General features: G+C 46.4%; 1 protein-coding gene across 1 annotated transcript in view; it reads left to right on the top strand.

Moving 5' to 3' along the window:
• The first annotated feature begins 2,237 nt into the window (after positions 1 to 2,237).
• The window catches only part of MAPRE3 (microtubule associated protein RP/EB family member 3), a 54,050-nt gene continuing 35,457 nt past the window's right edge, over positions 2,238 to 20,830 (top strand). The window contains exon 1 of the mRNA XM_045447441.1: positions 2,238 to 2,416. The gene's annotated coding sequence lies outside the window, so the exon portion shown is untranslated. The remainder of the gene's footprint in view (positions 2,417 to 20,830) is intronic.

The following is a 20,830-nucleotide window of genomic DNA, read 5'->3' as shown; positions in this document are numbered from 1 at the left end:
TATAGCACCCAGACACCCTACAGATACAGTTAGGAACAATTCCATTCTCCAATTCTGTTGCTAGGAAAAAGTATGGCCTGGGCTTTCACTCTCCTAACTCCTTGATTTGTCCTGGGGATTTTTTCTAATGTTTACTTATTTTCAAGAAAGAGACTGTGAGCTGGGGAGGGGCAGAGAGGGAGGGAGACACAGAATCCGAAGCAGGCTCCAGGCTTCAAGCTGTCAGCACAGAGCCCAACACGGGGCTCAAACCCACAGACCGTGAGATCATGACCTGAGCCAAAGTCAGGTGCTTAGCCGACTGAGCCACCCAGGCGCCTCTGACCTGAGGATTAACCTTTACAAGGAACCCTCTCCATTCTGAGAGTTGCCTTGGATAGGAGGAGACGGCCTTGACTCAACACTTGCTGTGTGCCTCTCTTTTCGTACTCTACTTATGATAGGCTGCCTTCTCCTTCTCCCCTGAGAAAATGAGCCCAGAATCCTTTGGCACCCATAGTCCTGGGATGGAATCTCTGAGAGCTAAGCAGGGACACTGGGAAAAGAATGAATTCTTACTTCTGAGTCATTTGAAGAGAATGCAGTGTCTCCAGTATGCCAACGAGCCCAGCAGCATCCAGGGATGCACACCTAGAGGGCTTGATCCAAGCTGGGTCAGCAGATGATAGAATGGTAAGGTGTGAAGGGCTTACACTGATTATAGAGGCTGACAGGAGTCCTGGAGGAGATCAGTACCCAGTGAGGTAATTTTCTTTGGTGGATGCATTTGGGATAGTGTAGAAGGGACACTAGCTAGAGGCGAGGATTCAGGAAATACAGAATGCTAGAGTCTCAGTTAAGAGATGACTAGAATTTTAGCATTAAGATGGAGAGCTAAGGGAGTGAGGGAGTTCTAATAGGAGTATTAAAGATTAAATATGCATTAAGATCATAAGGAAAACACTGATGGAGACTCTGAGGCAGTTTGGTCAGAGAAAGTGAGAAAGAATGAAAATTTTCTTTTTTTTTAACCTTTTGACTCCCTTCACCCATTTCTTTGGGGGTCAAAGAAAATCTTGAAGAATTTTCAAGGAAATCTTTGTCTTCATTCGATTCAGTTACATCAACACTATGTATTTATGTGGAAATCTACTATGTGTCACATTCTGTGCTAGATGCTGAAGGAATTCCTGCCCACAGGGGGCACGTAGTCTGATTGGGGAGACAGAATGTAAACCAAAGACAATACTGTCTTTGGATGTATGTAATAAAAGAGCTATGTTCATGGTGGGTACAGAGGTGACCTCAGACATCTGTGGGAGTCGGGGCTGAGGGAGACAGAGCCAGAAATCATCTGCAGGAAGAGAACCAAGCTGATGAAATCACAAAGCGAGTGAGCACAGTGGAGCCCTGGACAGAGCACTGAAGAACAAGGACAGCAGGCGTGGAGAGGAAGAAGAGGGCTCTAGAAAATATGGGGAGATCCATAAAAGCAGACTTGGCATAGGGAATTTGGGGACACCAGTGAACATATCAGGGAGGGAACTAGTTATGAGGAGATAGAATCTCAACCAGCTAATGGACAAGATGAAGACACAAGAAATGCTCACAAATGTTTTGGGAGAGACAATGAGGTTGATAAAAACTCAAGAGATATGTGTATAGGCGATTCTGTTAGCTCGATTTAGGGGTAAAGGTATAGACTTTCTGGCAGAAGACGAAAAGGTATGTTTAACACGGGGAGGGGAAAATTGAACTCGGAGATTAGAGTAACGGGCTGTGATGAAAAACCATAAACCGCGAGGAGCTTAGCCTTAGAGCTCTCATGCGTTGCTGAAAGAGAAGAAATAATGCGCGAATTTTTTCCTTTGCAGTAGCCGTGAGGCAGATAAGAATCCGTCATCTGGCTACTACGGAATCAGGTGTAAATGGTTGTTCCTTCTGCGCTTAGTTAGACAGGGCGGAGGAATTGTTACCCTGTTGCTAAGGAAAAAGGAAGGGGCTGTTCCCAGTTGCCATGGTGACAAGGTAAGAGCGCTCCCTCGGTACCACCATAAATTTATGAGGTGGTTTCTTCTCCTTGTTGCTATGACAATGTAGAGAGACTGTTCTCGTTGTCCCCCACCAACTCCCCCCCCCCCCCACCGCCGCCGTCGCTAAGAGGTGGAGGTTGGGGCTGTCCTTTCCTCGCCGCCCAGTTGCCTTGGAGACGGCGGGCGCCCTGGCCCCGCCCCTCTCGGACTGACAGCGGTGGCCGCATCGCGCCTGCGCAGTGCTCTCTTCCCCCGCAGTCCCTGTGCGTTGAAGCCGGAGACCGCGGCGGCCTCTGCTAGGACCCCTCGCCCCGGAGCCTCCGGCCGGAGCCGCAGCCTCAGCCGCAGCGCCCCCGCCGCCTGTTCCCCGCCCCGCCGCCTCCGCCGGAGCCGCCTCGCGCACTGTGAGTCCCGGCCGAGGCGACCGACGCCGTGGGGCTGAGTCAGCGAGAGGCCCGGGCCCGGGCTGGGGGAGGGGAACCGGGCTGCCCCCCTCGCCTCCCCACCCGCGCCCCCGCCCCCCCAGCCGCGACTCACCCCCGCCGCCTCTGTCCCTCCATCCCTCTCTCCTGGGTTCCCGGCGGCGGCCGTCAGGCCTCCGAGCCACTCCCCCTCCCTGCCGTCCCTCCGGACCCACCCCAGGGTTGGGGAGTCGGGGCGGGGGGGGGGGGGGTCCTTCCCCACTAGATGCGGCGCCACCGCACCTCCACGCGGGACTGATTCTCTCCCCACAGCCCCAAACTGCCTCCAGTCCGCCCTTGTCCCTTCTCCTTACTCTTCTTGGGCCTGACACCTCCGGCCTCTCTGGTTTTCCCCAGTGATATGCCAGAAAAAGAGTGACAAGGGAGAAGGCGAGGGGAGACTGGGGGAGGGGGGACATTCTGCCTGCCCAAACCTTGGGGCCTCAGGTTTCTTACCCCACAAGCTCGTGCCCTGGCTGGTGTGGGGAAGCAGGTTTGGACAGTTCTGACTGGCTGCTAAGAGCTCGTGGGGCTTTCAGAATACATTTTGCTGAGGACTCAGCCCCATGGCGATCAGCTAGTGTTTAGTGAACACCCGCTAGTGCATGGTGGCCTTCTAGTGGGCTGGGCTATGGCCTTGGCTGGTGCTACGGAGAGGGACTAGAGGTAGTGGGGGGCGGGGGGAAGGTTGCATTGGGGAGCTGAAGTTACTGCGCTTCCGGTGTGGTGTTGTGAATAAGCATCTTTCGGTACTATTTAGTATGCTTTTCTCTCTCTCTTTTTGTTTTTCTTTACGTTTCTACTTTTTTTTTTTTTTTTTAATCCAGTACAACCCTGGTGTAATGTGAGGTTTAGAAATAGGCCTGATATCATCCATAGCAGGTGCTTACTGTTTGTGTGTTGAGGGCTTGTGGCAGGACAATCTCTGATACCTGTAAATTCCATGTAGTAACCAACTGAGCGATAGTGAGTTTGAACATAACATGTGCAGAGTGGAGAGGAAGAAGAACTGAGGTTGCTCCATGGTGTAGGTCTGAGGCCTGTACCCCCTGCCTCCTGCAGCTGTGAATCTTTGTGGGGGCTGTCACCTGATAGGTTCTAGCATATTTGGACAATTCCCTGGGTTATTTTGTTACCAATCCACCTGCCCACCCTGCGTTTCCTGATCTTGGAGGATCCAAACTGTTTTCTTCTTCCAGTAGAAATTGAGCTGAAGTCATAGTTGGTGTCCATAGCCAGAAGCTGTCTGTTAATAAACGTGTCTCAACTTGAGGGCTCTTAACTACTAAGCATGTACCTCATTCCTCATTGCCAGCTTCCTTTGATTTTTTTTTTTTTTTGGCTTCCAGATTTCAGTGTGCTGTTAGCAAATATGTGTAACTATCAGCCAGTTAAACCCTAAAAGAAGCTTTGTGGTTTTTTTACTCCAAACTACAAAAGGAGTAGAGAGTTTACTTCTAAAAATCATAGTGAAGGACTCACCAATTTGGAGTTTGGGGGATTGCAAACAGTGAGAAATAAAGGTTGTGCTCCTTGACTTTGCTCAATCATGGCCTATTGGCAGCCTCCTCGGAGCCACTCCCCACCCCCATGCCCATCAGATTAGTTTACAGTAGCAAAGACGGCTGTCGCCCTAGTTTTAAACATAGAGATGAAGTTCAGGAAAACTACAGCCCCCATGCAGCCATGCAGTTTCTTCTGTTTCGAATGCCAGTCTGGGGTTTGGCGGGATGCACCTGCCTGTGGGGCGATGGGAGCTGTGGGGCCTGAGAGTTGCATTCCTTCTGTGTGGTCCTCTGTGTTGCATAGCTCACCGAAATACCCGGGCAGGGCAGGAGCAGACAGCTGTGCTGGAGAGCTGCTCCTCCTGGGTTGAGTGTATTTTGGGAATCGGCGATATTACTGGGGTGGAGGGTTGTGAATTAAGAAGCAAGAAAATGTGTCAAGGCTAGATAGATGAGGAGGGTGTGAGTAAAATGTTCCCTTTCCAGTTTGCTGTGGGACGGTATGTTTTCAGAGCATCACAGTGATTTTTATATGGGTTAATTTGCCTTTGAAATCCATACCAATGTTTTATGGGATAATGATGGAATGCCTTTTAAATGGCTACTATTGGGAAACAGGACTGATCCCTTTGCCTTATACATTGCCTATCCAGTTGTTACTGAATGTAATTGTTAGGATCAGGGAGAGGGGCATGATTTGAATCAAGTTAGACCTACCTCTATGTAATCCATGGTGTGGTTTCATAGCATTATATTTCCCTGATTCTAAGACACACCAGCAATTTACCGACAGCTCTTAGTAAAATCGTTGAACACAACCAGATCAAAATATATATGTTGATTCTAAGGCATATCCTAATTTCAGGACCATTAAAATAGCCAGGAAGTGGCAAGACTTGAAGGAGGCTTTATGTGTCTTAGAACTGAGAAGGGATGATATTTGTAATATTTCTGGGTATGTGATGATGCCATTACTGCCCTACCATCCTGAGGGTGCCTGCACTGTGAGGACGGATTTCGTCAAATCCTTCCCCCAGGCCAACCTACTTTGTGGGTTTATGTGTGTAAGATGATTGACTGCCAGTAGGCATAGTAGTTGACTATTGAACAGAGGAAAGCTATGTAGGCATCCAGCCCAAGACCTGATATGGTACCTTCCAGAAGCTGAGCCAACTAGCTGGCAGCAAACGTCTTATGAGCTATAATGTGAACTTAGCTGGGCAACATCTTTCAGAAGCTGAACAGAAAATAGTATTTTTCTAAAGTAGCATGCATCTGCCCTTGTTTACAGACACGTTCAGAAAGATCCTAAAGCCCATGCCCAACCCCTGTGTGATGTCAGAAGTAGAGGGGACTTCAGTTGATGTAGTTCAATGTTCTCTTTTCCAGATTTTAGCGTGAGACATTAAAAGTTAAGTGATTTGCCTGAGGTCATCCAACTAATGTAGAAAGTATGTAAAAACACTTTGTAAACTGTATATACCATACGAGTGAATGTTGGTGGTTATTAGTGGCTGAGTCAGGATTAGAACCCAGATTTCTAGACTAGAGCTAGTCTACACTACTACCTTGCCCCACCCCTCATGTTTAGTATTCCAAAGGCTTTTAATAAAAATAATTTACTAGTCTGTAATTAGTCCCACAGACAAAGACTTGTTTTATTGTCTGAGATGTTGCAAAGCTAGGTAAAATCTAGTGTCCTGCTGTCTAATTAAATATTTATTCTTGCTGCCTTAAAAATAATAATTTTGTCTCACACACTCTGACCTGAGGCAGGTTTTGCTTTCAAAAATCTGCATCATCTAATATAAAGCAAATGCGAAGGTGGGTATTTGAAGCCCTCTCAACTCCTCATCTGTGAGGCTGCTGCATCCCAGGAAGCCGGATGCAGAGGGCTGAAAGGGGCCAAGAGGAGGAGAAAACTGGGTTATCTTCCAGCTCCCAGACTGTAACCTTCTGTAGTTCCTGGAAGCCCCGGTGAGATCTCTAACCCCTCTCCTTGAGAAAGTGAGGCGGTCTGGCCTCCGGAAGCAGACAGACCTGAGTTCAAATGCCAGTCCTGCCACTTCCTGGCCTTGGGGGGGCTGTGGAACGTCTGAGTGCCAGTTCCTCACCTGCAAGCCTGGGGTGCTAACCTACCTGTCTTTCAGGGTTGTTGTGGGGATTAAACGAAAGAAAGTATGTCAAGTACCTGCTGAACAAGAGATAGCAACCGCTATTTTGTATTGCTAGTGCATAAACTAAAAAACACTACTTTCAAAATTGTATCATGACTTAAATCCATCTTGGACCCTCAATTCAGCAGCCCCCATCTCCCAGCAGCTCTCTCGTCATGTTTGGCATGCACAGAGAGAAGACTTGTCCTGTGAAACCTGGCACTTGCAGTGTTATTCCAACTGCCAAAACCGGAGTATATGAAATGCCCCTTTGTGTCCATGGATTCAGCTGACCTGGTTGTCTGAAGGCCTGGCAGGGCAGGAGCACTTGACTAGGAGAGTGCCGACTTGGTGTGTTTGTGTGTGTCTTGGGGGCAGTGGGTCCTCCAGTTGGGGAGGCCAGTCTGGGGAGTGAGCTTAATTTGAAATGAAAAAGCCGCTGAGCTCTCCGTTGTGACTAGAGTTCCCGTGGCTTTCATGCACTTTCTCGACTGTTCGAGACGGAGCCCGTGTGGGCGACTTTGCTCAGGCCAGCTTCTGCGCCTGCCCGGGAGAGCTGGAGGGCCAGGGAAGGGAGCTGTCCATCTTAGGAGGGAAGCCTTCTTTCTAGTGAGGAGAGGTAGAGGGAGGTCATCTTGGAAGGCAACATCTCCAGATGGGAAGATGGGATCAAGGCAGAGACTACCGAGTAATTAAGGAGCCAGGGCAAGTCAGTCAGGCCCAGAACACAAGTGAACTTGAAGTCCTACAAGTGTCACTTGGGAAGAAAATGCCCAGGTATAGGCATCTAAAGACTGAAAAGATAAACACAGTTGGTTTTACCTCTTGGAAGCAGAACTTGGGTGTGGAGGAGGGAAAGGGAGACTCAAAGGGGAACTTTTACTTTATGTGCTTCTATATGTGAATTGTTTTGAGAGACGTGTATGCTTTTGTAGTTTCATGCAGACTAATAGAGTTAGCAGTGGTTGTTTTTTTTTTAAGTGTATTTATTTACTTTGACAGAGAGGGGGAGGGGGAGGGACAGAGAGAGAACCCCAAACAGGCTCTGCGCTAGAAGCCCACGTGGGGCTCAATCTCACAAACCCTGAGATCATGACTTGAGCCGAAACCAAGAGTCATATGTTTAACCAACTGAGCCACCCAGGTGCCCCATCAGTGGTTGTTTTTCACTGAGCACATTTTGGTACCAAAGAAGCCGATGCCTTTACTCGGAGCCTTCAGTACACGGGACAGACAGGGTTAGCCTGCTTCCCTCCGGTCGGCTGAGCCAGTTTACATCAAGCCAGCCTCTTACGTAAGGGCAGGAAACTCCAAAGTGGCTGCTTCCCTGGCAGCCCAGCATGCTTCAGTGACCTGCTACCTCCCCACCTCTTCCTCGTCTTTTCCTTCCCTTCTTAAGAACAGTCCCTTCCTCTTGCCCAGTTGAAGTCATCATCAGTATTCCAATATTCAATTGTGTTTCCTAGCCAAATGTCCTATTTAGTATAGAAAGAGGGCACACCTACCATTCAGATGCATGCTTTGACTCGCTCAACCAGGAGTTAGGATGGGTTATGCTGAGTAATCCACATTCCATCACCTAATCTTCCCCTTTGGCCAAAAGTACAAATTTGCGACAGTTGGCTAAGGTTGGAGAGGCATCCTGTGGCCAAGGATGGTTTTTCCTCTGTGTGGAGTTGACCAGCCAATACCAGCCTAAGCCCTGTGTCTTTTTCTCACTAGCGTCACGTCCTATCAGCTTTGCTAAACAGGCGTAATGTAACATCAGCATTTTGAGCTCTGGATGCCTCATTTGCCCAAAGTAAATAGGACTCGACCTATCTAAAATGTTTCAACTCCAAGTAAAATTGCTTTTTTTACTGAAACTCTTTCGTGTGTATGGGAGATACACGCCACTGTGTGGTATGTTTAAAATAACTGAGCAAGAAACATTGCTTCAGTAATGTTGACAATGGATGTCAAAAGCCTTAAAAGGACATATATCCTTAGATGAAAAATTACCTTTCTAAGAATATTTAGAAAATCAAAGGTGTATATAAAAATACTTATACAAGGAGTTTTATTAATGTAACATTATAAATAATATCAAACAGTTAAAATAGCCAAAGGATCAACAATTAGGGATTGGTCAGGCTTACCCAGATAAAATATTGTGCGTGCACACACACACACACACACACACACACACTGCACGTACATTAAAAATCTTGTAGAAGAATTTTTTTAAGTTTATTTATTTATTTTTGAGAGGGGGGAGGGGCAAAGAGAGAGGGAGAGAGAGAAGATCCCAAGCAGGCTCCGCACTGTCAGTGCAAGGAGACGTGGGACTCGAACTCACAAACTGTGAGATCATGACCTGAGTTGAAATCAAGTGTTGGATGCTTAACCAACTGAGCCACCCAGGCACCCCAGAATATTTATTGATACTGGAAACTTTAGATATAATAAGTGAAAAAAATGGATGCAAAATAGTATGTCAAGAATGATACCATTTTATAAAGAAAAATGTGAAAAGAGGTTAGAAGGGCATATGCCAAACCATAGGTGATAATCTTAAGTGACATCACTTAAGCATGGGATTATAAATAGATGCAGTTTTTTCATAGTGCTTTTTACTGTTTCCTAAAATTGTTCTGTTAAGCAATTATAACTTCTATTATAAAACTTTTAAACTAGTGCTTTATAGGGGCTCCTGGGTGGCTCAGTCGGCTGAGTGTCCGACTTCGGCTCAGGTCGTGAGCTCATGGTTCATGGGTTCAAGCTCCACATCGGGCTCTGTGCTGACAGCTCAGAGCCTGGACCCTCTTCGGATTCTGTGTCTCCCTCTCTCTCTGCCCCTCCCTTCCCCTGCTCATGCTCTGTCTCTCTCTCTCTCTCTCTCTCTCTCTCTCTCTCTCTCAAAAGTAAATAAACATTAAAACAGTGCTTTATAGATTCCATGTAGTAGACAATCTCAAAGAAAATCACAAGATATTTAATTTATTTATCATTATTTGGTTTCACTATTATCAAAAACACTTTTTGAATGTGTTTCTTTAGATACCACTTTATTTCTTCTTTGAGAGAGAACATGCCTGGAATATCGTGTAGGTGTGTGACTCAAAAACATGGCCTAGATGCCCAAGTCCATCATCCAGAGAAGTACTCTCGCTTGACTCAAATGAGACGTAAAAAATATATATATATGAAAAGAAAGTATCTTAAGATAGTGTTCCTTGCCTCTTACCTTTTGCTGTTTAAATTTATCAGAAGGTTTCAGTAAAACCTGTATAACAGAGCTCTGTTTTGGGCGGGCTTTCTTCCCCAGTGTCCTGGAGGCCTTATCTGAGGCTCGCTGTCATGTTTGGGTGGTTGTGTACCTATCTGAAGTCTTTTTGAAAGACTGTGCTCAAGCCTGCGCAAACTCCTTTCTCCCTTTGCCTCTGGCATGTTCCGTTCAGCCATCAGCTCAGAGGTCCTTTTTCTTCCAAGGATAGAGAAAGTTGGGTGCCCACCAGGAGCCTCCTGATGGGCAGAAGCCCCCTGCAAGGACAGACTGGGCAGCTCCCTGCTTTGCCACACCAGGTCCCTGGAGCTCCTGGCTGTGAAAGGAGGGGTGGCCCAGTAGCTGTCCTCTCACCTCGTCTTTCTTGTGCACACACATCGTGTGTTGCCTCCATGGCCCAGCCTAGAGGACTGATACCTGCCCTCCACCAGTGGTGGTGTCTACTCACCTCTGAGCACTGGTGATTCAGGTCTTAGAGTTGAGGGACATACGGCCTGTCACACAACTTGGCATATGCTGCCATAAATGTTTGCTGAGCAGAATCTGCCTCGTCAGGATGGTTCTGACTACCCAAACCCTTGTCCCAGGTGGGGTGGAGGCCTTCCTAGCCACCTGGGATTATTAGTGAACAAATCTTTGGGCATGGCTAGCTAGAGATGCTCCATCACCTGAGAGAGTAATTATCAGAGAGGCATTCATCTTGTCTTGAGGGTGTGATTGTCCTGGTCACCTTGTCATTTAAGTGGGGTTTCCTGATTGGTAAGAATGAAACCTTAGCTGCTCTGAGTCAGCAAGACCATAGTTGGACTAACATGCATTGTGCCATGTGAAAGGGCCAGGGCTTGGACCGCTGGATGGAATTAAATATCTGTTCCCATGTGAGGAGTGTCTCACTGAAGGCTTATCTCCAGTGGTGTAATATGTACTGTGTAGCTAGACTTTTCTGCAGCACCAGTCTCTTGGCAGACAGCTGCTAGCCCCAACCTCTTTCCTGTGGATTATTGCCACTTATCAGGGACTCTGATTTAGTCTCTGATTTGTTCTGATTTTAGATGGGTAGGGTTCACGGCTGAGAGCTCCCAGTTTGGGCATCCTATTAACACCTTTAAGTGACAGGACCACTGCTAAGTACAGAGATGTGTTATGCTGGCCCCAAAATAGCAAGGTGCAGTGTTTTGAGACTTGATAAGACTTGTATTCCCCAGAAAGTACAGTTTCCAGGTTTATAGGTTATTCATACCAATTTACATATTGTCTTCTCAAGGCTTTATTCTAAGTATATCTCAACAAGTACTCCCCAAGTCCTTTCTGTTTTGTATTCTAAGTCATATGCAATTTAAAAGAAGTGAGATTTAAAAAACGAAAAAGAAAAAGAAATAAGCTTCAAACCCTGTCTCCATAAGGAGATCATAGTCTGGTTTGGAAGATAAGACACATGTGTGAAATGACTAGTGTATATGACAACATCGAATGTCAGCAACATATTTGTCGTGCTTTGTTGCATAAGATGTGGTCTTTGTCCTTAAGGAACTTGTCTAACATTCTGCAGAGAGTCAAACAAAACTGGTACAAGTCACTACAACACAAGGGGGCGGGAACCCCAGCAGCAATAGGAAGGGGTGCTTTGGTAAGCACTTCCAGAATGCACTATTAACACACTTGCAGAGTGACCCTGAGCTTGTGGGAACAGGGAGGGCTTCAGAGAGGGAGACATACTGGGGCTGGGTGAGCAGGATGATGCCGGGTCCTGTCCACCAGAGGACAGATGAGTAAGAGAGTTCAGGTAAAAGAAATGAAAAGAACAGTACATTGCGTGTACTAGAGAGTCTAAATTCAACAAGGATTGTGAGAGGGAAATAATCATTGTGAACTGGAGTGATTGGAAAAGACGTCACGAAGGAAGCAGAGCCTGAACTTGCCCTGAAGGCAACAAGCAGGCTTTCAGGAGACAGGAGCCCAGAGAGGGCTTTCTAACAGCCAAGGAATGACTGGGAGCAAGTGTGATGGGGACTGTAAGCAGGTCACCCTTACCAAATTGGGTAAGGGTGTGACAGTTTGGGACAATATTGGTGACATTAGCCAGAAGTCAGGAAGTTGAAGAGACAGTTTGGAGAGAAGTTGCACTTCAGACATAGAGAACTAGAGGTGACAGTTGGAGACCTCTAAGTGGAGTGATCCCATAGACCCAGAAGCTGAGGGTGAGGCCGGGAATGGAGCTACAGAGGTGAGAGTCAACAACACAGGAGGAGGGATGGCTTCCCTGAAAGGGGCTCTCTCCAGAGGTCTTGGGTATAGAGCACGAAGATGAGTGCTCCGAGTTACAGGCCTCGAGAATTGTCCGTAATTAGGGAAAGAGCAAAGAGAGGTGGGGAAGTTAGGATGATTCAGTAGCAAGGGAAGAGAAAAGAGGAGATGTCAAGAAGAGAGCTTTGGTGCTGCTGGCTTGACTAGACTCAAGGATCTATCCAGAAGAAGATCATGATGATTGCTGCGAATGTCAGTCCAGTAAAACCCTGGAGATGGAAGCCAAGTTGGGTAGTGTTAAGTGGGGCATCGGGTAGAGAGAAGATAGAGGCAATGGATGGTCACCAGAGAACGGCAACAGGAAAAGAGAGAAAAGTAGTGACAGAAGAAGCAGCACGATCAAATTTCTTATTGTTATAATTCTATTCCTTATCAGCAAATGTATATAAAAATTTAATAAGCAGGTATTTTTGTTTATATGATTTTATGTATTAAAATGACCTCATCTGCACATTTCTCTGTATCAGCATAATTCATGTATTTGTCACTTCAAATATCCCATCGCAGTACGCTTATCTTGATGAGCACTGAGTAATTATATAGAAGTGTTAAGTCACTATATTATACACCTGAAGCTAATCCAACACTGTAGGTTGACTACACTGGAATTAAAATTAAATAAATAAATTAAAATAAAATAAACAAATATCCCATTCCTTCTGTGGTATTCCATTATATCGGTACCAAAATATGCTTAACTATCAATCTATTATTGGGCAACTGGGGTATTTCCAACATTTTGCAAGTTGCAAATATAAATATCTCTGCTCTGAACATCACTGCACAAGCTACTATTTTTCTTTTGTGGGTTTTTTCTTCAGGGTGTATCCCATAAAGCGGAATTACAGAGGCAAAGGGTACAAACAATGTTGGGCTTTGTTTTATTTTGTTTTTGATTTTCCCATTTGGCCCCTTCCCCCCACCCCTCTCCCTCTGGCAACCACCAGTTTGTTCTCTGTATTTGTGGGTCTTTTCCTGCAGCATTTTTAAAAAATGTTTGTTATTGAGAGAGAGAAAGAGCGTACGCGCGAGTGGGGGAGGGGCAGAGAGAGGTGGAGACAGAGGATCTGAAGCAGGTTCTGTGCTGACAGCAGAGAGCCCGATGGGGGGCTCCAACTCATGAACAATGAGATCATAACCTGAGCCAAAGTTGGACTCTTCACCAACTGAGCCACTCAGGTGTCCCATTTCTGTGGCATTTTTTTAATTGAGATATAATTGACTCATAACATGATAGTGGTTTCGGGTGTACAACATAGCGATTCTGTATTTGTAGAATATATGTCTAGTTAACATCCATCACCACACACATAGTTGCAAATTATTTTTTTGTTGTGATGAGAACTTTTAAGATTTGCTGTCTTAGCAACTTTCAAATATACAGTACAATAAATAACTACAGTCACCATGCTGTACATATCCCCAGGACTTATGGTTTTTATAACAGGAAGCTTGTCCCTTTGGACCTTCACTCATTTCCCCCACCCCTCATTCCCCATCTCTGGCACCCATCAGTCTCTTTTCTGTATCTATGAGTTTGGTGTTTTTAGATTCCACATGTAGGTTTTTGCCTTTCTCTGTCTGATTTATGTCACTTGGCACTATGCCCTCAAGATCCATCCGTGTTGTTGCAAATGGCAGGAATTCCTTCTTTTTTGTGGATAAGTGATACTCCATTCTGTATATCACCACATTTTCTTGATCCATTCTTCTATCAATGGATATTTAGGTTGCTTGCATGTTGTGTTGTTGTTGTTGTTGTTGTTATACATTGTTCTCCATGGGGATCCAACCAACTTACAATCAGAGTAAGAGTTGGGTATTGACTTAGAATGATTTCTGATAATAAGGAGGTCTGGATATGTGGAATGGCAGAAGGGAGACGGAGTTATTGGAGGAAAATAATTGGGGTACAAGAGAGAAGGAGAGCAAAATAGGAAAGATCTTAGGGACACCAGGGAAGGGGTAGCTTTGCAGAGGAGGGAAAGGTTCCCTTCTACTGAGACTGGTAGGAGGAGAGGGTATGGCTCTTTCTACCCATGACTTACAGGGTGAAGCCCAGGGGAGTGACTGGAGTTCCTGCTACGAAGAGCCCTTTTCCTCAGTGAAATGGAGCCAGGGCCCCTTGCTGAGGTAGAGGGTGAATGAAGTCTTGAAGGTCTGAATTCACTGCTGTGAGAAATGAGCCTGGGCGTACGAGAGATGAATGAAAGTCTTGTTCAGGGTGGAGGGCTGACTTGGACCCGGGGATCCATAATGGGCTAAGTCTCTGAAGTCCTTTGGCCTAGGGAAGCAGCAGCAAGCCGCGAGCAGCGGGGGTGCGGGGCATGGGCATGTTCGAGGCAGGGTGTCTGAGGAGGCAGAATTTAAGGTGGCATTGACACCGCGGGCCCTAAGGTCAGAGGTGGAGGGAAGCGCTACAAATCTGAGGCGTGCTGGTTGTCAGCAGGAGGAGGGGGCGGAGTGATTACAGGCTCGAGTGAGAACAGAGAGCAGGTTTGGAATATGAGGGATGAGGAGTAAAGAGGTTATTGATGGAAGATTTTAATTTAAAGATTTTGAAGAGACTGTTTTTACTTTTAATTATTTACCACTGTGTAAGATTTGGGTGTTTTTACATGGGCGTGTATCACCAGTAACATTAAAAAAATTTTAATATTTATTTATTTTGAGACAGAGAGAGCACATGCATATGAGCTGGGGAGGGGCAGAGAGAGGGAGAGAGAGAATCCCAAGTAGGTCCTATGCCGTCAGTGTGGAGCCCCACACGGGGCTCGATCCCATGAACCATGAGATCATGACCTGAGCCAAAATCAAGAGCTCAACCAACTGAGCCACCCAGGTGTCCCAACATTTTTTTAAGCTGATAATTAAAATCTCAGGAGTAGGGGCACCCAGGTGGCTCAGTTGGTTAAGTGTCCAACTCTTGATTTCGGTTCAGGTCACGACCTCATGGTCTCGAGATCGAGCCCTGCGTCGGGCTTCTCTCTGGGCGTGGAGCCTGCTTGGGACTCTCTGTCTGTCTGTCTCTCTGTCCCTCGGTCCCTCTCCCTCACCTTTTTCTCTCCCTCTGCCCCCCACCCTCTCTCTCAAGTTAGAAAATAAAATCAAATGGTTAATTTAAAAAAAATCTCGGGAGTAGAGCTGTGCCTTCAGGGGTGGCTGGCTGTCTGAGATTGATGAAGGAGAGATGAGGATTGCAGAGGATCCCAGAGTCTGGCCTGTTAAGTGTTAAAACTGTGAGGTGTCTCTGCTTGACAACCAATAGCTCCTGTGGTCACAGCTTGTCACTAGAGAGCAGCACCCAGCCACCGGCCCTTCCCCACCCACAGACCAACACTGTTTCAAACCTGAGGACACCCGCCTTCCCCAGGCCCGGCAGCATTTTCGATGTGAGGTGGTGTGGTTCTGGCTGTTTCCAACCCCCTGACCAGGTGCCCTACAGAGCCATTCCTCTCTGGCCTCTGTCAGTGAAGGTTCTTCCTTCAGGCAGATACAGCCTCTCGCCAGGAACACGGTTTTGTGAGTGGAATATGGATTCCATTTCAGCCTCAAGCATCCCCTCCCTGAGTGCTTCGTGCAGTGTATGAACGGGTACATCTGTATATTCAGCCCTGTTTCTCTTCTTGCCTGTTTTGAAAGAGGCCCTTCCCTCCTGGTCCCTGTTTTTCTCATGTCCTCCTGGATCATCCACTTTGACCCTGACCCAGACTGACACCCATGGTTGTGGCCTGCATTTCACTTACCGGATTCACATTACCTTCAGGCTGCACCACCGAGCTATCTACACGGCTAACCAGGCACAACAGTCGCAGGGGCTGATAGCAGGGAACTGAGCAAGGTGGAAATGGGTGGAAAGTCAGGTGCCAGCGTCAACATGGGGAGATGGAAAAGCGGGGGCGCTCTGCATTCTTTCCAGGGCTTTCCACTGGGTCTAAACCTCGCCTGGCCATTTTGTAAATGCTGTTTCATTAAAGCCAGGACTGAGCAGGAGTATGGCTCCCTGCCAGTCCCTACCGGGAAGGAACAAACAGCTTGCAGTGCAGGCCTCGAGCCAGGTGGGGTAGGAGCTAACGTGCACTGTTTCGCATGTAGAATTTAATGGGCTCTTTGTAAACACAGCCTCCTGCCGTTGTTCCTTTCTCTTTTCTCCTAGGCAGCCTAGGTGAGAATAATTAGCGCTTGGCCCATAATTACTAAATGAAGAGGAAGACTACACCTGGTAGGCTGCAGTGCACGAAAGAACCTTGAACCTAGAGTTAGAAGACCTGGGCTCAGAGTTATGTGACCTTGAACAAATCACATCTCCTCTTTGATTCGTGTCCTTTTGTGTAAAATGAGAGGTCTTTGTATATGCTGTTCCCTCCCCGACACCCCCACCCCCCACTCCAGAACATTCTTTCCTGGCCTTTTTGGGCTAACCCTCCTTAACCTCACCTGCCTGGGCCTAAGTATCATTCCCTCAGGAAAGTGTCTCATGACCTCCACCCCAGCTCCATTACAGGTTGGGGCCTCCAAGACAGGACTTTTCAAATTGTGGATCACAAACTTTAATTGGTTGTGAGATCAATTCACTGAGTTATAACCAGCACTTTGTAATGAATAGACCAGAAAATGTCAGAGTGCATAGTTCATAGTAAGAATAAGAATTGTTTGAGGCACCTGGGTAGCTCAGTTGATTCATAAGCGTCTGACTTCGGCTCAGGTCATGATCTCACAGTTCATGAGTCTAAGCCCCGCATGGGGCTCACTGCTGTCAGCACGGAGCCTGCTTCGGATCCTCTGTCCCCTCTCTGCCCCTTCCTTCTGGTTCTCTCTGTCTCAGAATAAATAAACTTTAAAAAAAAAGAATAAGAATTGTTTAATTAATGAAGCTTTTGTTTTATTATACATGTCTGTATGTGTATATATGTATTCTGGATTATAATGTAAGATGTATTGGGGCGCCTGGCTGGCTCAGTCGGTTGAGCTTCCGACTTCGGCTCAGGTCACGATCTCACGGTCCGTGAGTTCGACCCCCGCGTCGGGCTCTGTGCTGACAGCTCGGAGCCTGGATACTGCTTCGGATTCTGTGTCTCCTTGTCTCTCTGTGTCCCCTGCTCACACTCTGTCTCTCAATAATACATAAATGTAAAAAACAAACAAACAAAAAAAAATGCTTTAATGTAAGATGTATTTTTTACTAAAAGGCTGAAAGCCATTGCTTTCAAAACACTCTAGTCATGTATTTTTCCTCTATAGCACTTAATGTGATTACATAGTTATTTCTGTGATTATTATATTACTGTTTGTCCACTTCACTAGACAACATGCTCCATGAGTCAAGGACCAAGACTGACTTACTCATCAGTATCAGACCTAGAAATAGTTGAGGCTCAACAAATAATTGCTGAACGAGTGGCTTTCTGAGATGTGTTTTGTTGCCATCAGTCCTTAGCTCTGTAGAGTCATTCCTAGGAGTAAGTAGTAACTGTAATGATAAACTAAAAAGCCCGCACATTCATCCCTAATGGACAAGAGAACTGGAAAGAGCAGACCTCTGACGTTCATCTCCAGATTGGCAGTGGCACTAGAGACCAAGAGGTCTCAACCCAGCTCCTCTCAGAGGGAACTAGGAAGCAGATACCACTACCGCCACTCTATTTAACAAGGTCTCACTTGAGCAGTGTCAACTTTCCAGTAAGATGGAGACAGAGACATTCAGAGAGCAAGACCCACCACATAATTTTGTACTTACATAAAAAGAAAATTGACTGGTCTAGGGTGGTCTCTCCCAGGGGTGCATTTCTGGCTCTCCCGGGTGTGGGCTACCAGACCCTGACCTAGGAGCCCACCAGGTTCCAAGGGTAAATTCAGAACTCCTTTTCTCCCTGCAGCACCTCCACCCTGCCCACCAACTGATCTACTTCCCAGGGCATCTTTCCAAACCTAGCCAGTCTGACAGCAAATAGACTACGCCTTCCACAACATAACAAGCCTCTGATTGTAGCCCGGAGAACCTCCTGTGGCCGGGAAGGCTCCATCAGCAAGACCCAGCCAGGCACTGCTCTGCCCAGAGCTGTTCTGGGATGTGCTGAAGGTTGTAACTCAAGAAGACTTGTGACTCTTGAGGACATTGGGAACCCACTGATAACACAGGCCCTGTGAGGAGTATTTATCTTTATCTTTAAAGCTTATCATTAGAACTCAGATGGCCTTGCCAGCATCTAGCTGTTTTGTGGAAATCATGTTGCTTGCTGCCTGGAGCAGATGACCTCTTTGGGGGGGGGGTGAGAGGGGACAAGGAAATAGCTAGTTGTTTTGGAGCTCCCAGAACTGTGAAGCATCTTAATTTATACATTGCTTTCAGCTCGGTTTTCTGGAATTGGCAGCCCTTTCTAACTGTCTCTCCAAAGAGGCTGCCTGTCAGCTTCTCTCAGAAGCTTTCCCAGGTATCTGAGCCACAGTTGGGTTGTTGTAGGCATGAAGTGAGCTGAGAGAAACAACTGGGAAGCCTCGATGACAGCTTGTCCCTGGGCGGCCTTTGCCTCTCCCCTCCGGTCCCTTCCCAATGGCGGGGACTGGGGGTTTGGAAAGGCATTCCTCCAAGACTGCTGGGTCTCCAGCTGTTTCTCTGAAGGACACTTTTAGGAATTTGGGATCGCTTGTCCCACTCTCACCCCTGATTTGTGTCCATGCATTAGCTTTCCCATGAATTAAAAAAATTCTCAGAAATCACTGTTAACTTGCCCATATTTTCAGAGAAGCTTCTAAGAATAATGTGTGTTTAACTAAAAACTTTAGTGTATAGCAATCCTCAAATCTCCTTTTTTGGATAGCAAGTGTAAGTCAAAATTGCCTTTAAAAATATTTTAAAATTAAAACACTACAGAAACACTTTAAGCAGAAATATATATATATATATATATATATAATGGAAGGCACAGAGAAGAGAGAGAGAGAGAAAAAATCCCAAGCAGGCTTTACGCTGTGAGCACAGAGCCCAATGCAGGGCTTGAACTCACAAACTGTGAGATCATGACCTGAGCCTAAATCAAGAGTCTGACACTTAACTGACTAAGCCATCCAGGTGCCCCTACACGCATATTATTTCTTTTTAAAAATGTGACAGCTTATTATTTTTCATATGCAAAGAAATTGGAAAAGATAGAACAGAGTAAATGAAAACATGAAACCCATTTGTAATTCTACTACTTGGATAGTAGTGGCAACCATGGGGTGGCTTAGGCGCTGCCCCTCTCCCAGAGCCACCCCAAGGAAACCTACGATCCCAATGCGAATCGGTGCTAGTCCTGCAAGGCAGCTTTAAGACCCACTTCTAGCTCCCTCTTCCCACCAGACCACCAGCCCTAAGCCCTCCCTACAGAAAACCTGTTGCTGTCATTGCCATTGACTACAGTGACCATATCACTGCCTTTTCTTCCAGTTTTTAACTACATTAGAATCCTATCCGTTTACAGTTTTTTCCAGCAGTCACTTTTAAATCCGGGTGTAGGACACATGTAGAAAGCACTTCCCATTGCTCCAGATAGCATTGTATTTGGTTTTGTCCCCAGTAGCACTGTTTCCAAGACACTGACAGAACATGTTGGGGGACTTTGTTTTGAACTCATTCGTAGAAGACACTTTCACTGTGCTTGTGGAAAAACTGAAACCTAGGGACAATGACTTGTTTTAGATGAAAATAAAACTCTCGCATAGCTCAGCTTACCTACAGGTGTCTCAGTGCCCAATATCACTGGTCGAACTGCCTATTTTTGCTGAACTTTGTGTAAAGAAATAGAAGGGACATCCTAAACTCTTCCTTCCCTAGCCTGGGTATCAGCTGCTTAGTACCATTTAGATACACGTGCTTCAGTCCTGAGACAGATTGTTAAAAGCCATGTGCCACTGAAACTTTTTTCCTCCCTTTGGGGAAGGATCTTGGCCTTTCCCCAAAGTAAGTCAGAATCCCACCTGGGCCATCTTGCCAGGTCTTGACATGGTTCACAATGCTCTCATTCTCGATTCTCTTCCATGCATCTCATTTCGCCATGTGCAAACACAGCCAGGCAGAGTTCTGACAGTGTGGGTCTGAGTGGGTGAGGCCATTCTCACAGAAGGAACCCAGCAGAAGTAGGTTCCAGAGACCCACTCCACCAGCTCAGGTTTGGCCCATACCAGTGCCAAGACCGCCAGGCAATCACCATAACCTGGAGAAACCTCCACAAGTGAGAGCAAAGAGGGGCTCTGCAGCTTAGAGTACAGCTGAGGACAGACTAGATCAGTCTGTGGAGTAGGTTCCTCTAGCTGCTGCAACAAATTTCCATGAGCTTTGTGGCTTAGAACAACTTAAATCTGTTTTACAGTTCTGGAAGTCAGAAGTCCAAAATAGTGGGCGGAATGCTAGCTCCCCAAAAGTCCTCCCTAGAACCTATGAATGTTACCTTATATGATGAAAGAATTAATTTTACCTTCTTGAAAAATGTTTATTTATTGAGGGAAGGGTAGAGAGAGAGGGAGAGAGGGAATCCCAAGCAGGCTCCATGCTGTCAGCACAGAGCCCCATGTGGGGCTCAATCCCATGAACCATGAGATCATGATCTGAGCCAAAATCAAGAGTTGGATGCTTAACTGACTGAACCACTGAGATGCCCTGAAAGAATGAATATTACTTCCTATGAGGAAGGGTGTGGTTTCGGATCTTGAGAGGAGGAGTTTATCCTGGATTTCCTGGGTGGGCCCTAAATGCAATCACATGTATCCTTGTAAGAGGAAGGCAGAAGTTTTGAGAGAGAAGAGGAGACAGGGTGACCAGAGGCAGAGATAGAGTGATGTGGTCACAAGCCAAGGAATGCCTGGAGCCACCAAAAACTAGAAGAGGCAAAAACAGATTTCCCCAAGAGCCTTTGGAGGGAGAACAACCTTTCTGACACCTTGATTTTGTACTTCTGGCCTCCAGAACAGTGAGAGAATTACCACAGTGTGGTAATTTGTTACAGCAGCCAGAGGAAATTACTATAGAGAGTTAAGATCATGGTGCTGACTTTTGGGATGAGCACTGGTGTTGTATGGAATCCAATTTGACAATAAATTTCATATTAAAAAAAACTGAAAGAAAAAAAGATCATGGTGCTGACAAGGCTCT

This window comes from Leopardus geoffroyi, chromosome A3 (assembly GCF_018350155.1).
Source record: "Leopardus geoffroyi isolate Oge1 chromosome A3, O.geoffroyi_Oge1_pat1.0, whole genome shotgun sequence".
Taxonomy (NCBI): domain Eukaryota; kingdom Metazoa; phylum Chordata; class Mammalia; order Carnivora; family Felidae; genus Leopardus; species Leopardus geoffroyi.
The sequence above is the reverse complement of the archived record's forward strand: the minus strand, read 5'-3'. Positions and strand labels throughout refer to the sequence as shown.